The sequence below is a fragment of the Hypanus sabinus genome, chromosome 4 (assembly GCF_030144855.1).
Source record: "Hypanus sabinus isolate sHypSab1 chromosome 4, sHypSab1.hap1, whole genome shotgun sequence".
NCBI classification, from domain to species: Eukaryota; Metazoa; Chordata; class Chondrichthyes; order Myliobatiformes; family Dasyatidae; genus Hypanus; species Hypanus sabinus.
In genome coordinates, this window is record NC_082709.1 from 49,743,491 (window position 1) to 49,759,968 (window position 16,478).

The 16,478-nt window shown below is 40.0% G+C and overlaps 1 protein-coding gene across 1 annotated transcript in view; it reads left to right on the plus strand.

Moving 5' to 3' along the window:
- Positions 1 to 16,478, plus strand: part of LOC132392746 (microtubule-associated protein 2-like) — a 286,090-nt gene that overhangs the window by 106,892 nt on the left and 162,720 nt on the right. The window lies entirely within an intron of this gene.

Below are 16,478 nucleotides of genomic sequence, written 5' to 3' on the forward strand. Positions count from 1 at the left end.
CCTGAAGGCATTGACCTCGTTCTAAAAGCACAGAATGCCTTGTGATACTTTGCACCAGTGACAGTTCTGGTTCTGTGTATTCGAGTGGTGAATGATGGAGTGTTGGTTGTTATATTTTGCAGATTTATTTGGTCTGTTGTTAATGAATCATTATAGTGGAAATTAAAATATATAGCAATGTAGATCTCAGCAGATGATATGTTTACCTCTTACACAACTTAAGATTTTGACTACTCATCCTCCCTAATTTTGTGAAAGGTTAAGACTAAATAAATTAAAGTGATACCTTTCCTGCACTTTAGAGTTTGTTAAACTAAACAATTAGAACATATGTACGGTGGATTTCCTGGTAAGTTGGGCCATCATTTAATTGGTGTAGCCATTTATTTGGGACAACTCTTTTTAAAAAAAAATCAAAAACTAAGGCTGTTCATTGTCTGCGTTGATTTTGTTCATTTACAGTCAATTAAAAGAACAAAGCTGATGAATTCCTCCATCTATAACCATTAGGAACTAATACGCAGTATTATAGTACTGTAGAAGTATTGGTAGTGTTCTAGTTTGTTCTATATTTCATTTAAATATATTAGTTGCTGCTCAGTTAAGCATTAGTGTCTTTTTTATACCTTTTCAGTATTTCCATGTAACTTCCGCTGATTGTGGCGTGTGCTTAAGTGGGCCAAAATGTACTGCTCTTGGTGTCCTAATACCTCAAATCTACTGTATTTGAAAAGTATCCTGTATTTGAGCTGTTAGCAGTTTAATTGTTTGTGCAATCTTTTCAAATGGAATATGTCCCTAACCCTAAGCAAATCATGTGCTACCGGACCACGAGGGAACGATATGATTTGGTTATATGAAACGATATGAGTCAGCTGCACCTTTCCTCATTCCCTGTCATGCCCACTGTGAAGTTGAACGCACGCAATGTCATCAGTCGGTCATTAACCTACAACTACACAATGAGTAAAAAACAAATGTCGCTTGGGAGTTTCTTTGGAAGGGACATACCGTAAAAGGCCTAACGATGATGATAATGCAGAGACAGCTGAGGCCAAGACTGCAAAAAAAAAAGGAAGCTTCCTTCAACAGAAAATATGACGAGTCATACATAAAATATGGCTTTAATGCTACCGGTGACTCGCATTCTCCAAGCCCCCTGTGTGTGATATGTGGAGACAAGCTGCCTAATGAGGCGATGAAGCCCTCAAAACTGCTTTGGCACCTGGAGTCCAAGCACTTTGCACTTAAAGACAAAACCGTTGAGTTTTTTGCGTGGAAAAATGTGAGCAAGCGGGACAAAAGCAAGTGCTGAGAGCCACCACCTCCGCAAATGCTGCTGCTCTGAGAGCGTCGTACTTGGTGGCTAGCCGTGTTGCTAAGGCTAAGAAGCCTTTCACTGTTGGTGAAGAATTGATTCTGCCTGCTGCCCAGGACATGTGCCATGAACTGTTGGGAAAAGTTGCAGCTATGTTAGATGGCACAAGTTTCCCTTTCAGCTACCACAGTTTCAAGGAGAGTTGATGACATAGCAGAGGAGATCGAAGCTCAGCTGTTGGAACGGCTTAACGAGTCACCATGTGACAAGGAGTGGATAGCAGAACACACTTATTTGTGTGACATCTTCAGCCTGCTCAATGTACTCAATTTGTCACTTCAGGGGAGAATGACAACTGTCATCAAGTTTGCAGATAAAGTGTCTGCTTTCAAGGCCAAACTGGAACTGTGGGGACAGCAAGTGGATGGGGCATATTTGACATGTTCTCAATTTTAGCAGGGATTTTGGGAGATACTGAGGCTGCACTGTCCTTCTCACAGCTGGTGCGCCATCACCGATCTTCGCTGTTGACAGAATTCGAGTGTTACTTCCCAACTGCAAATGACCCAGGATGTGCAAAGCAATGGGTCCGTGACCCATTTGTGAATGTCCCTGGTGAATCATCCATGTCAATCATCCATGCAGGAAGAAGATCAACTTGAGCTTGCAAATGACAGTGGGCTGAAAAAGTATGTTTGACATTACATCTCTGCCGGCATTCTGGATCAAAGTCAAGGCTGAATATCCTGAGGTAGCCATAAAAGCACTGAAAACATTGCCTCCATTTCCAACATCATGTCTCTGTGAAGCGGGGGTGAAGCGGGATTTTCTGCAATGAATGCAATGAAAACTAAATTGCGGAATAGACTGGACATAAGGAACCCCGTTCAGGTATCGCTTTCTCCCATCACCCCTCGATGGGACCATTTTGTTGCAGGGAAACAAGCCCAGGGCTCCCACTGATTCAGCGATATTGCTGGGTTGTAATGATTTTATATGTTCATATGGGGAAAATATACACTGTGTTTAATATCCAAACCTTACCTAAAATGTTATGATGCTATTAACTTATAAGTGACATATAATTGACTGATCACTATATTTATGCGAGGAAAATACTTGCTGTGTGTTTAGTATTAAATTCGTTAGATAAACCCTTTAGAAACTAAATTGAGTGCATTAACCACTTGTAGTTGACTTATCACCTATATTCCTGTCGTGAATAACACCCCCCCCCCCACCCCTACCCCCCATCAGCCGGTCCACAAGAACATTGTCAATATTGAACCGGTCCACGGTGCAAAAAAGGTTGGGGACCCCTGTATTAATGGATCTGAGCCTTGTCCTCCATGTCTTCATTTTAATTGGCCTATTTGTGTTTTTACTGAGTGGGCCAAGTGATGACACAAAGAGCTGCTGTTTGGGAGAGAGCACAATGCTGCTGGAGGCAACTCCACGTTAACCTCCATTTTCCACCATTCAGGGCCCCAGACAGTCCTTCCAGGTGAGGTGACACTTCACCTGTGAGTAGGATGGTGTGGTATACTGCATCTGGTGCTCCTGGTGTGGCCTTTTATATATTGGTGAGACCCGACACAGACTGGGAGACTGTTTCGCGGAACACCTACGCTCTGTCCGCCAGCAAAAGCAGGATCTCCCAGTGGCCATACATTTGAATTCCATGTCCCATTCTCATTCTGATATGTCTATCCATGGCCGCCTCTATTGTCAAAATGAATCCAAACTCAGGTTGGAGGAACAACACCTTATATACCGGCTGGGTAGCCTCCAACCTGATGGCATGAACATTGACTTCTCTAATTTCTGTTAATGCCCCTCCTCCCCTTCTTACCCCATCCCTGACATATTTAGTTATTTGCCTCTTCTCCACCTCCCTCTGGTGCTCCCCCCCTCCTTTCTTTCTCCTCCCATCCCATGATGCTTTCCATTCTCCAGCTCTGTATCACTTTCGCCAATCACCTTTCCAGCTCTTAGCTTCATCCCACCCCCTCCGGTCTTCTCCTATCATTTCGCATTTCCCCCTCCCCCCACTACTTTCAAATCTCTTACTATCTTTCCTTTCGGTTAGTCCTGATGAAGGGTCTCGGCCCGAAACGTCAACAGCGCTTCTCCCTATAGATGCTGCCTGGCCTGCTGTGTTCTACCAGCGTTTTGTGTGTGTTGTTTTCCACCATTTCCCTGCTTTTACTCTCAGCTCTCCTCGACACGAAGCCAAACTGGGAATTGCAAAGCTTTGCTGCTACTATGTGATTGAGTTGATATCTATACTGTACAAATACCTCAAAACGTCTAACCTTGTTTGACTTGCATCAAAAAAAATGTGGTCAGTTAGGCTCACATCATATATTTTGTATTAAGGTTTAATTATTTGAATCATACTTCAGTAGCAGAATGATGTCACAGAAGTATGCTTCTAAGGTATTCCACCAGTCTCCTGTTTGGAAATTCCCTATAAAGCCATGAATGAATGATGTCAGCATCTACAGGTGATGTCATATCTGAGTCCTCTTCTGTCCATGCTGATTGACCCTTACACAGTTATTGCTGGTATTGTGCAGTTGGTCAAGTTGTTTTCGGATCTGATACTTGATTCCCACCACAACTGCTGCGGAATTGACATTTAAGTAATTAAGTAAGTCTGGAGTAGTTATAATACAGGTGACCCTGGCACTGCAGGTATTTGGGTTACAGAAATGTGCCCTTAATGGAATTCACAGATCACTGCCCCAAAAACCAAGATACAGAATAAAATCTGTCCCTATGAAATATTTGTGGGAGTTTTTTAATAAATAAAAACTAAATGCAAAAAAAAGCAACACACACAAAATGCTGGTGGAACACAGCAGGCCAGGCAGCATCTATAGGAAGAAGCACTGTTGACGTTTCGGGCCGAGACCCTTCGTCAGGACTAACTGAAAGGAAAGATAGTAAGAGATTTGAAAGTAGGAGGGGGAGGGGAAAATGCGAAATGATAGGAGACGACTGGAGGGGGTGGGGTGAAGCTGAGAGCCAGAAAGGTGATTGGCAAAAGGGTTACAGAGCTGGAGATGGGAAAGGATCATGGGACGAGAGGCCTAGGGAGAAAGAAAGGCGGGGGGGGGGGGGAGCACCAGAGGGAGCTGGAGAACAGGCAGAGTGAAGGGCAGACAGAAAGAAAAAAAGGGAGGGGGGGAAACTAAATATATCAGGGATGGGTTAAGAAGGGGAGGGGGGCATTAACGGAAATTAGAGAAGTCAATGTTCATGCCATCGGGTTGGAGGCTACCCAGCCGGTACATAAGGTGTTGTTCCTCCAACCTGAGTGCGGCTTCATCTTGACAGTAGAGGAGGCAGTCAGTGAACAGCGCTTTTCCCTATAGATGCTGCCTGGCCTGCTGCATTCCACCAACATTTTGTGTGTGTTGCTTGAATTTCCAGCATCTGCAGATTTCATTGTGTTTGCAAAAAAAAAAACATGGTTTTCGTTGTTTTTGATTGCATTTCTTGAAGCATGTGCAGATAATGTTTTAATTAGTGAGGTATTCTTAACAAATGTTTTCCATGTTACTTCCCTGAAGATGCCTGAACTAATGCTAGCAAGTGTAAGTGCAACCTAAACAATCACTGTTATTTGTTCTGAATTATATCATTGAACTATTTTTCTATATTTACCTCTCTTACAACTATCACCTCTCAATTTCTTACTTCACCCTCACTCTCTCAACCCCCTCCCCCTCATCTGGTCATACCTGTCACCTGCCATCTTGTATTTCTTCCGCTCCCCTCCTCCTCCTCATTCTGGCTTTTACCCCTTTCAATCCCAGTCCCGACATTGGGTCTCAACCCGAAATATCAACTGTTTATTCCCCTCCATAGATGTTGCCTGACTTGCTGATTTCCTCTTGCATTTTGTGTGTGTCATTTGACATAACAGTTATGTGTCCGTTTAAACAGAAGGCTGGAGGGTGATAAGAATCTGCACTGGTCTCCAACTGCAGCTGCTGGCACTCACAAGATTGCTTTGTCAGTTTCCAAAGCAAACTTCTTAAGTGCCCCCAGCACCCTTGCTGTGATCAGCAATTTTTAAGAGAATGATACCACATCCCAAAGACATGCAGGTTGGTTGGTTAGCTGACCACTTCAGAGCATTGAACAGTATAGCACAGGAACATTCCCTATAGACCATGATGCTGGGCCAAACTAGCTAAAATAATAATTAAATTTCAAACTAAACTAATCCCATCAGCTGAAACAGTATCTATAATCTCTCCATTCTCTCTTCATTCACCTACCTCCTAAAAGTGCCACTGCTGCTAGAAGGTGGTGACTGAACGTGATGGTCTCTCTCGACCTCAACACCCTCATAGCACGGTGCCAGAGTCCTGGCATGTGGCCCGTTCTGTAGATAACCAACGACTCAGTGCTGGGACTGAACTGAATATGCCTGGACTCTTGGTGTTTTATATTCTTTGTTCCTTGCTTGTTTTATTGCCTTATGCGGGATTTGTTTTCTTTGTGTGCATGTGTGGATGGAGGCGGGGGGTGGGGGGAGGAATGAATGGGTTCCATAGTTTTCTTTGTTTTGCGGCTGAAGACTGATCTCAGGGTTGTATACTGCATACCTATGATGATAATGTAATTTGCATTTCGGCTGTCTGAAATAGCCTACAGGGAAATTTACTGATGGAAACCATTGGTCTCCTGATTTGTGGACCTATCAATTTCAGTTTATTGTGTAACAATTAAAACCTAAAGGAATAAGAAGTGACATTTATAATTTACTTTGTCCGAGGTTCATTGGCTGTTATTAATACTTTAGTATTTGGTTGAAAGAATGTCTGATGTTCCTCTATTACTGGAAATGTATGTGGTTGTGTTTTCGGATAAGGCATCTTGTATTGTTTCAGGGAGTATACGTCAAAATTACCAGCGAGGCCTTTTACTGTTTTACATTTATTAATTATGGGGCAGTGAGCCCAGCCAGCTGATATCTGCTATCTTGGTATCCACCACATCAACCCTTCGGAATTTCTCCATTACATGGATCAATCAACTCACCTGCACTGGCCAGTTTAATAAACAAAGAATTATTTCAGGAGTTTTTGATCTTAGTCAACAATTGATCTTTGATTTTTTTTTTGATACAGCACTTATTGTTGAAACTGTAATGGATTTAAAATGCAACCATTTCACTTTCCAAACAGGAAAGGTTTTGATAAGGATACATCTTTCTCCAATTCCTGAAAGAAAATGTGTAAAATAGAGGCCCATAATTTGCTGTTGTGAGTTAGTGATTGATAATTTGTTGTTGGTTAGGGTTGCCTTTTCCTGCTTCAATGCAGCAATATATTGTACAGTAAGATTGGAGCTGTCAACCATGCTTGGGACAGGACGGTTAGGACCTGAGTGAACAAAGTAAATGGTATCCCTAATGAAGTAGATTACAATACAGACAGCACAAGGACTGAAACATGTATTTGATGTCAAATTGTGAAGAATATGGAGAGCAGACGAAGATTGGAGAGAGTGGAAAAAAGAGCAAGGAAGAGCTTTTGTTTCAAAATTCTACATTTTTAGGATATTCAACAACAAAACTGAAAGTAATAATGTATCATATTTGTCAATATTTTCTTTGCTGTGGATATTCATTGGTTGAAGGGATCTGTGACAGTTAATTTGTGTGGGTATTGTGTGCCTAGCTAATTCCTTCTTGAGATGATTGGCCTACGACAGCTGCAACCATCTTGTGATTAGTAAAGTGACCAGCAATGAAGAGCCTTCCTTGGCTTTAACATTACTAAGATTGGTGTTACATTTAGTTAAACAGTGTTCTGATGTCATCGGTGCTTGCTATCTTCTAATGAAGCAAAGTTGCAATGAGATATAGAGCTAAGTGGTCCTTGTGGATTACAACGTGAGCACAGGGAATAGGCTTGAAGTACCTGAAAGTTAGTTAAACCCATCAGCTGAACTGGGCCATAGGCCACCGACAGAAGCTCCCCAGAGACCTCTGTCCTGGGCCAGTCTTTCAAGTTGTCCCTAATTGTATCCCATCTTGGGTCTTCTAGGCAAAGATCCTCCTCCTCCCAGGGATGATGTCCTTGGAGTTTTTGTTGGTGTTACCGTAGCTCCGGGCTTTCATGGGATGGGGTTGCTAACCCAGTGTCTAACCCTCTTCCTTCCTCAACTGGGCTTTGGGTTGTCCAAGGCGAAGAGTGAAGTACCTGTGCCAGTTGACGTCATTGTTACCAATACTCTTGATTAACGGTAGCGAGATTTGCCTGGATTGGATTTCACCTACTTTTTGTAGACAGAACATATGTGTGCAGTTTTCAGTCTTTGCTACCAGTATTGTAGCTGTTTGGCACCCCCATGACCCAGGTGGGTTGCGGGGTCTGTAACTGTAACCATACTGTCACTGTTGGTGGAGTGGCTTGGCAATGGCTACATGTGCTGTTGAAACAAAAATGTACAAACTATTCAGAATGTGTGGAACAGCTCTTGGAGATGATTACAGTCCTTTTTATGCTTTACACTCTTTAATTCTATGTACATAATTCAAGATTGAGATCTATAAATAAAAAACCAAAAAACCAAAAAAAAAATCTTTAGAAACTGGAAATCTGAAGTGTAAACCCAACTTCCAAGAGATGCCCAGAAGGTCAAGCTAAGTATCTCCTGATAGGTTAGTAAAAGGAAATTGAAAGTCTGGCTGAGTGGTACCATGACAACAATCTCTCATTCGATGTTGGCAAGACCAAGGAGCTGATTATTGACTTCAGGAGGAGGAAACCAGAGGTCCATGAGCCAGTCCTCATCGGGGGATCAGAGGTGGAGAGGGTCAGCAACTTTAACTTCCTTGGTGTTATCATTTCAGAGGATCTATCCTGGGTCCAGCACATAAATGCCGTTGTGAAGAAAGCACTGTAACGCCTCTACTTAGGAGTTGGTAAAGATTCAGCATGATATCTAAAACTTTGACAAACATCTATAGGTGTACAGTGGAGAGTTTATTGATGGGTTGCATCGCAGCCTGATATGAAAACACCAATGCCCTTGAGCAGAAAATCCTACTAAAGTAGTGGATATGGCTCAGTCTATCACAAGTAAAGTCCTCCTCACCATTGAGCACATCTACATGAAGTGCTGTCGCATGAAAGCGGTATCTATCATCGAGGACCCCCAACGTTCACTCCATGCTCTCTTCTCACTGCTGCCATCATGACAGGTACAAAAACCACAGGACCCACACCACCAGGTGCAGGAACAGATATTATCCCTCAACTATCAGGCTCTTGAATCAGAAGAGATAACTTCACTTGCCCAATCACTGAACAGTTCTCATGACCTATGGACTCACTTTCAAGGACCCTTCACCTAATGTTCTTAATATTTATTACTTATTATTATTATTTTAAAAAACATTTTTCTCAGCTTAAGCTGGTAAAACCTGAGGTGCGGGCATAGGCAAGCACACTTATTTGCCAATTGCTAGGAAATTTTAGACTATTCAAGTGGTGTTTAGTAATGTGGCTCTCTAAAGATTTACGTATATATTGCTGTGTAGTCATTGTTTAATACTATTGTGTCATGCCTTTGGGCTGATCCAAGTGTAGATATCCCTATCGGGACACTGTATATACCCTTTTCATGTTCTGGAGTCTTTCAATTTCCTCTTTTAATTCAGCATATTTTGATGTTTTTCACTTAACGATTTGTGTAGGTTACGTGTGTTTGGAATGACTATATCCATAAATAAATTGTACTTGCTTGTTTATCCTGTATTGTTATATCCAGATGGTTATTATGGATTGTCCAATCTGTGATAACAGATTGGTTGTAATATAATTTGTGGTATTCTGACTCTAAATCTGGATCAAGCTTGTATTTATAGTAAGTTATGATTTATGAGTTTGTATTTTAAAGCAAGATTTTAATGAACGATGTTTGCCACTTAATTGTTCCTGTGTTAAGTAATCAGATTGAGTTAAACTGCTACAGGATCCTGTAATGCGTTGGATTGTTTCTGTTTTTTAATGTAATTTTCTATATTTATCATCATGAATTTGTTGGTCTTTTATTATGTATTTTTGACTTTATTTTGTGTTAACCACCTGGTCCTGTATTGCCACAAGGAACCGTTCTGTTTCTGGGAAGAGGATTCCAACTCTGAGTTAGGTGTTCAATGCTTCCTTGTCAACATCTAGTTTGCACAGGTCGTGGAGATGTCTCCTAAGGAGGGTCATGCTCTTCCATTGGTTAACTTTTTCTTCAGTAGTGATAATGTCTTCATTTTTCTTGATTGTGCTCTCATTTAAGTTTGGTGGCATATACTTATCAGAATTCCATAATGCTTACGTGGAATGCTGAATCCTGTTTTCAGTGCTGAAAGTGCATCCTTCGAAGTTTTATCTGACTGTTGGATAGATTTTTAATGTCTGTTATTCCTCTTCCGCCTTTTGTCTTGTTTTAATCTCAGTGCATTCGAGTGTACATAATGTTTTCTGAAATTTGTCATTTCAGTTCTTAGTTTTCTTTGTAAACTTTCCAGATCGGTTTCGGAGAGAGATATTATGCCAAAGGAATACATTAATATGGGTATAACAAAAGTGTTTATTGCTGTTGTTATAAGTCTAGTGTTGAGCTCTGTTTGGCTGATTTTCTTAAGCCTTGAAGTAAATTCTGTCAAAAGTTTTTCCTTTATCACACTATGATCTATTTTCTTGTTGATATCCAAGAAACTTGTATGTTTCATATTCATCCATTGGTTGCATTGTATCTTGCTACTCTGTTTTGTATTCTATTAGCTCTATTGCACCTTTCTTTTTGTTTAATGTTCTGTATTTATCTAGTCTAAAGTTCATGCTTTTACCTTTAGAAAATAGTTCTACTATTTGAATTAATTATTTCAGCTTAACTGATGGAGTATATAATTGAATCTACTGTGATTACCCCACAAGATTATGAATCTCAGAGTTGTATCTGGTAATGTATATGTGCTTTGATAATAAATTTACTTTGAACTCTGAACCTGAAGTATTCCTTCTGGAAGGACTAGAGACTGCAGGTATTAGAGTCTGAAACAAAATAAATACAAGATGCTGAAGGAACTCAGCAGGTTAGACAGCATCTTTGCAGGGAAGTGGACAGTTGATGTTCTGGCCTGAGATCCTTTGACTGAACTGAAAGAATAGAAGGGAGATGGTCAGGAAAAGAGCTGAGTGTGAGGGGTGGCAAGCGATATGGTTGATTGAGATGAAGAGACGTAGATTTACAGATGGAGGGGAGGATGGAGATAATGACAGAGCCTGTGAGATACTATGTGGCAGTAATAAAGGGCTGTGAATAACAGAATCTGATGGAGGATGAAGAATGGAACTGAATGGGGAGGAGCTAGTTAGTGATGGGTAAAGAAACTGGGTTATAGAGGGCCGGTGGAGTGGGCCGAGGCTTGTGAGAGGGCCTGGATAGATCAGAAGGAGAAAGAAATAGAGGGGAGCAAGTTGCCTGAAAATGGAGAATTCAGACTAAATGTAACTGGGATGTAGAATATTAATTTGCTGCTATGTCTCCACTCTCATACTAACCTGCCAATCATTGATTTCCATGATTGCATGGATGAGGCCAAATGCAATCTGGATGTTTAGATGTTGGTGTGTAGTCTTCAAACTGCCTCAGCTCTCCCACCTCAACTGAGTTTGACATCGGAAAAAGGAAGTTAAACATCACTACATTTAGTTTCACTATTACACTCAATAATTTTGGGTATTAAGAATCCTTTCCGCTGTAGTGACACATCATCTTTTATTAGCTTTCTGTTTTTAAGCTTTTTCAAAATTTTATTTATAAGATAATTCCTCAGTATCACTACCACTTCTGCTAGATGACCCACTAGGTCCAATATGTTCAGCTTTTGTTTCAAGTTCTGTAATATTTTGACTGTGGTATAAATTTAATTTTGTTGTTTATATGGGCTAAACAGAGCATTTTTATGAAATACAAATACTACTTGGGCAATTTAATGTGTCTTCCTACTTGCCTTGAGGGGTCCCATCTGCCACTGAACAGTTCACTGGGTTAATTGGAGACTAGACAACACAGTGCTTATAGAGGAAAAATCATTGATGTGTAAACCTGTCAAGTCAGTGTCATGTGTTGTTAAAAAAGATGTGGAAGTATTCTTGAATGTACCAGTAAATAACCACTGAGGTAATTTTGTTGAGACAAATTTACATGTACTAAAGTAAGCAGTTCATTGGACATGGGTTGTTCTTTAAAACAGCTGGATTCTGGTATGATTAATTCATCTCTAAAATAATTAAACATATTTATATAGATATGCATATCAGAGCCAACATTGTAGCATATATTTCAGGGAGGCTCTTTTTCAAAAGATTAGGTGTTTAATTTTTGACTGCCTTCTAATAGTTTTGTAAAAGCTCCAGTTCAGTTTGGTTAATTTCTCTTCAGGATTGCACCATAGAAACTAATGGGAACGACTCATCCATGGGGAAAACATGGATATTATAATGGTTCTATTGCTTTCTCTTCTTGATATAATCAGGAACACATTAACACAAACCCATTCATCACACTTTCACTTGAACACTTGATTGATTTGCTATATCTTTTTAGATTCTAAATGCCCTGATTTGCCTAGCCACTGCAGAACAAATACTAATAATAATATGCATATTTCCAATTAAATAATAAGCAAATCTTGTGTGTGAAGAAATGTAACATAGCTGTAGCTGTTACTAGAAGGAGCTGTATATTTTGAATTCCATGGTAATTTATGTACATTTCTCTGTAACCTTCCTGCTCCTGGATCTGTTAAAGTGAAGCATTTGTTTAACAGTGTAGGTTATTAAATTAAGATAGTAGATTTGGAATGAGAGGTTTGCTGAAGGTGTAAACTAATAGGCTAGAATCATAGAATACAGAAACAACCCCTCTGGCTGGCTAAGTCCACACTGACCACCAGGTTCTACCGCTCACCCTACATCTAGGGATGATTTACAGTAGCCAACTAAACTTTTCACCTACACGTCTTTGGGATGTGGGAAGAAACGTGGAGGAAACTTGTGCACTCATAAGGTGAATGTGCAAACTCTGCATGGACAATAGTGGGGGATAAGTATTGAACCTGGCTGTCATGAGATGGTAGCTCTACTGCTTGTGCTACTGTGCTGATAATGCAAAGAAGTCTGAATTAAAGCAGCAGATAATTTGCAAAAGAGATGTTGGTGCTGTTGAGGCTATGGAAGGATTTAAATAATAGGTTGAGAATTATGCCCCTTGAAGCCTTGGTGCCAACCAAAATAGATAGTTATGAGCTGTGAACAACGAAGATGACCATGAATACTAGAAAAGGGCACATTCGCTTTAAATGAGTTAACACAGAAGTGCTGAAATTATTTAGGAAGTACTGGGGTCAGTGATCCTGAAATGTGTGAAGCAAGCATGAGATTTTTGGTGGATTTCCTAACATTTCAGAAATGGAAGTCCGCAATCACTGCAATAGATAAAAGGGGAGTTTAGAAGCTCAGTTTTATGTCAAGTAATTCACCATGACAAATATGTACTGATTTACCCTAAGATACTATATAAACTAGTAGGAGGATTAAGTTAGTGGTATTTGGAGATGGTGATATGTCAAATCAATTTATAAGTGGTAGAAGCCAATATACAGTCTAAGGGGTGGAACTTGTGTCCAGTTCAGTTTATGGTGAAATATTAGTCCCAAAGCATATATAGTTGAGGTGTGGTAATAGGGGCAAATGGCATAAGTATAGGGTTAGATTCTTTAGATTATATGACCAAAGTACAGAGTGCAGATCACAAGGGAGCAGAAGATTGATCATTGGATTGGTCTGAACAGGATTATATGTGAGTGGAACAGAGTTCCAGGCACTCCTAGAGGGAGGTAGACAGAACTAGACGCATAGTCTCAGAATAAGGGGTAGCTCATTTCAGATAGAGATGAATAGGAATTTATTCTTCCTGTAGCCATGAATTTTTGAATTTCACAGAGAGCTATGGAGGCAGACTCACTGAATATATTGAAATACAGAGTTTGACAGTATTTAAACTACAAGTGAGTGAGGGGAGTGGTGATCAGGCCAAGCTCGGATCAGCTGTTTGCTTAAACGGGCTTTAGTGGGAGGGCTGGTCAAGTTTGCTACTGTTTCTTAAAAGTTCTAAAAACTCTTTGGTAGAGATTAGTTTGGTGCGATTGGATAGGAGAAATTGAGTTGTGAATTCAGTCTCTCTCCACTGGATTGTAGGGCAAGACAGAAGGAAGAGGGTAAGGTTTGTCATGGTGAAAGGATGGATTTAGATGGCATGCTTATTATGGACATGGACAACCTATTCAAGAAGTTTGAAGAAGAAAGGAGGGAATAATCTAAGTAGAGACATAACAAAGTTGAGTTTTTAAGATGGAGAAATTTTTAAACAACTTTAATGGTGCTATTTTATTGGATCATCATCAGTTGAAAATGTAGATGTTATAAATTTTATTGACTTTGAATGTTGAAAATTTTCCTTATCAGTATTGGCTTACTCTGCATGAAGGTCTTCCTATGGTGAGCATTGTGGTGAGAGGGATTTATGCAAAAGGAAAATTGATTGCAATAAATGCAAACCACTAACATCAGGAACAATTTAGGAAAGCTGTTTGTCATTCTAAACAGAATGTGACTGTTCAAAACATCCAGCAGGAGTTCGGAAAGAAGACCAGGGAGGAGGTTAAAAAGTAACTGAAGAATTAAACTTTTGCCAGCAGTGAAAGATGAGGCAAGGCAAATACATTAGGAAGTTACTTCCATAGTTCAGGAATGTGCTGAATGAAAGTTCAGCAGCTGTGCGTGAAGCACAATAGGCAACAAGACAAGGAACACTTGAGGCAGAGTGATGTAACTATGTTTGTGGGCTGTAAGGCTGACAAAGGATTCGGGAGGGTTGAAAGGAGGTAAGGTCACCCCAGGGACTTTAATAAAGAGGAAGAGCCATTGGGCAGGCAGAAAAGCTACAATGAGCCAGATCGAGTGAAAGGAAAGTTGGCAGTTGCAGGGTTCTAATTGGTACAAAGTCAGTGTTCAACAGGAGATGAGAAGTGAATCCTGGAAGTGTCAGAGTCACTTGAGGCTTTTGTGGTCAAGCTGGAGTAAAAGCTAACAGGCAATATTCTACAGGGTTGTGTTTGCAGTGGTTTGGAAAGTGAAGCTGAATTGTGGGTTGGTTAATCATCGATGCAAACACCTGGGGAAGAGAATGCAATCAGAAGCTTTTATTCGAAGTTTCTCACTGGGACTTTTGCTATTCCAGCATTGGGTGGTTAAATGTTGATGAATTGATGTGGAGCAATGATTAGCATTTGTCCTATGATAGTTGCAATTTGGAAAATATTGATAAGGTGGTATAGTCTAATGTCAGTGATGAGCTAAATTTCATGCTCAAACCTGACTATGTAGACATCCTATCCTTCTAAGCTGTGCGGGTTCATGGCCACATAGTAACTAAAATGTTCTCACGCATATAGCCTTTGTTGCTGCTCAGTTGTAATTTACTTTTGTATAATATTTTATTAAGGTGCCATACAGTTTTCAGGCCATGTAAAAATTTCCTGCTCAAAGCAAATGGTTGAAATTAGAGGGAACATTGCCCCTGAATGCTTTGGTGTTTGGGTTTACATTGTGCCAAAGCTACCACTGGAAAGATTTAAAAAATATATTCCCATTCCAGGACCTCAACAGATTGCAGGTTTTCATTTGCTAACGTTTCCCAAACGGCAGAATCCGATTACAAAAGTTTTCATTGCTTTGGCATGGCAATGATCCCAGTCGTTAATAATCAAAATTTAAAAAAAATACCTGAACAGGAAAATGAACTGTATTTTGCCAAAACAAACATGCTGTAATTTTAACTTCATAAAAGGTTATTACATTGCCAAGTCACTGTTGCAAATCATGAACTTTTTGAAAAATTTACATACTTTCCGAATTTAACATGCCATTTTACCTTCTTACACACGAGGCAGGTATAATTAAGATTATTGCAAAGATTCATCAATTTTGTTCACAGAACATTTTTTCAAGCTTTTTTCAATTTTTTTAATGAACTACATGTATAATACTGCTATTAAAACATTCTTCAAATAAACATAGTAATAGAAAACCTCTGAAAATTGACAACCTTGTTTAAGACCATAAGATACAGTATAGGGGCAGGATTAGGCCATTCACCCATCAAGTCTGTTCTACTATTCAATCATAGCTAATTATTTTTTCCTCTCAACCCCAGTATATTGCCTTCTCCCCATAATCCTTAACCCCTTACCAGTCCAGAACCTATTAAACTCTGCTTGATGTACACCCTGTGACTTGATCTCCATAACCCTTCATGGCAAAGAATTTCACACAATCACTACCCTCTGACTGAAGAAATTCTTCCTCATTTTAGTTCTTAAGGTATATTCCTCTATTCTGAGACAGTGCTCCTCCACTAATGAAAACCTCCTCTCCATGCCTTCTGTATCTAGGTCCTTCAGTATTTGATAGATTTCAATGAGATCCTGCCTCATCATTCTAATCTGCATCCGGTACAGGCACAGAAATATAAAATGTACCTCTAGTGTCTTATGGACAATATTGTAAATGGTGTAATGGTCACTGTACTTCTTATTCTTTAATCAGCCGATTTATTTGTACGTTATAATAATACGCCAAATGTTCAGTTCAAAAGTTCTTCATCTCTTAGCAATTCTTTCATAGCAAGTGGTAAAACAATTTCCAGATGAGCAAACACCATGTTTCTAAAAAAACAACTTATTCTTCTTGTGTGTCTCAGACTGTGTCGTATACATTTTTCTGTGAAAATGTACGAGAAGCTGCAAAGGAACCTATTCAGACCTGATAAAGCAGAATGTTTGTGAGCTTGAGTTGCTGAGTTTGTATTTTCTGACGTGATGCATGACATTGCGAAGAATTAGAACTTCCAGTCCAAGAGAAGTGCCTCACTGGTTACAATTCTAATTAAAATCCTCCTTGGGAGGATGTGTCGCCAACTCCCAGCAAGCCACTTAAACAGATGAGAATGCAGCATTATGTTTTAACAACAGTTATGGCCAGCTGACCATTACCCAACCTCCCCATCCCCC